The 1,457-nt window shown below is 45.0% G+C and overlaps 1 non-coding gene across 1 annotated transcript; it reads left to right on the top strand.

Moving 5' to 3' along the window:
- The first annotated feature begins 220 nt into the window (after positions 1-220).
- LOC120376436 lies at positions 221-410 on the top strand. The gene has a single exon (XR_005587314.1). It is a non-coding gene; the product is annotated as a U2 spliceosomal RNA (small nuclear RNA).
- Positions 411-1,457: the final 1,047 nt, after the last annotated feature.

Below are 1,457 nucleotides of genomic sequence, written 5' to 3'. Positions count from 1 at the left end.
TCATGCCCACGACTATCCATAACCTGTTTGTATGAGTGATGTACCCTCACTGCTTGCTGGCTGTACCTTGAACTCACCCACCGTATACCCCGCACTGGGGACATGACAGACTGTGTATATGTATATGTATATGCCGTCCAATACCCAAACGCTAACATCCCCCTACAACCTGTATGTTACCCCCAATGACACAATAACTGACGCTTCAAACACTTTTTGTATCGTTTATTTGTAAATATTCTCTAATAAACTTTAAATCTGTTCTTATCAGTTTAATAACTGATCGGTCCTTTATTTGAGGACTGTATGTTAAATTGATTTTTGAAACAAGGGGATGGAATAGGAGCTTGCTCTGTCCACCCCATGCATTGACCTGGTATTGCAGTGTCTCCAGGACCAGTGTCTCTTCTTCGGGGAAATTGTCTGGTTAGAAAAGCAGAAAAGTTTCACTCTAAAGATGCTGATTTGAGAAGATTTTTTAAAGTAGTTGAAAAATCAGGTCTCTTTAGCACTTTGGTTTCTTCATGACAACATATTGTTAAAATTTATTGGGAATGTTTTCTGAGTCTACAGATATGAGTTTCTTTGTCTTGCTGGAAGATTGTTTTAAAAGCTGAGATTCTTCTGTTTGTTGTGAGTCTTTTCAACAACATGAGGGACGAATGCTTTCCGGACTGAGGGTCTATTTAGGAGATGGTTGGTTGTGGGGGGGGGGGCTGTGTGTGTGTGTGTGGGACACAGATTGGTAATATTTGAGGTCACATGTATATCAATAACTGGTTGAGTTACACAGACTTCTCCCCACCCAGCCTACGTTCCATGTATCTTGACTGAGCCTGCCACCCACCATCCCAGAGCAGAAGCCTGAAGCCTGAGCCCCACCGCACTCCCTCAATTACAGCCCAGGAGGCTGTGGCCACAATAAAAGCCCCTGGTGGCCACATTTGAGAAATGCTGGAGCCTCACAGTAAACAAATCCCAGCAGGTTTGTCACACCCTGTCCCCCACCCTTTCCCCACCCTGGGGATTTCCTGCCCTCTCCCACACAGACCAACCTTCCTGGAAGTTCCCACCCCCTATGTATTTACTGCCCTTTCTCCCCGCAAAGGGAACCCGCCAGCAACTCCCTGATAATCCCTCCCTCAACTGGCTCCACCGCAGCCATTTCCCTTCCCTGGCCCCTGGAAGGACGGAATGAGCTGGAGCAAAAAATGGATGTTGCGCTGCAGCCTGTTAGGGCAAAAAAGGCAACTGGGGACATATCAGAACAGGAAATAATTTCACAGCACAATTCCCCCCAGGCTCTTTCCCTGCACACAGATATTCTAGCTTGTCCTGCATGGGACAGAAAAATTCAAATCTAGGGCTGTCAATTAATCGCAGTTAACTTACGCAATTAACTTTAAAAAAATCATGATTAATCTGTTTTAATCACACCGTTAAACAATAGAATATCA

This window comes from Mauremys reevesii, linkage group 12, assembly GCF_016161935.1.
Source record: "Mauremys reevesii isolate NIE-2019 linkage group 12, ASM1616193v1, whole genome shotgun sequence".
Taxonomy (NCBI): domain Eukaryota; kingdom Metazoa; phylum Chordata; order Testudines; family Geoemydidae; genus Mauremys; species Mauremys reevesii.
This window is presented reverse-complemented; position numbering and strand designations above follow the sequence as displayed.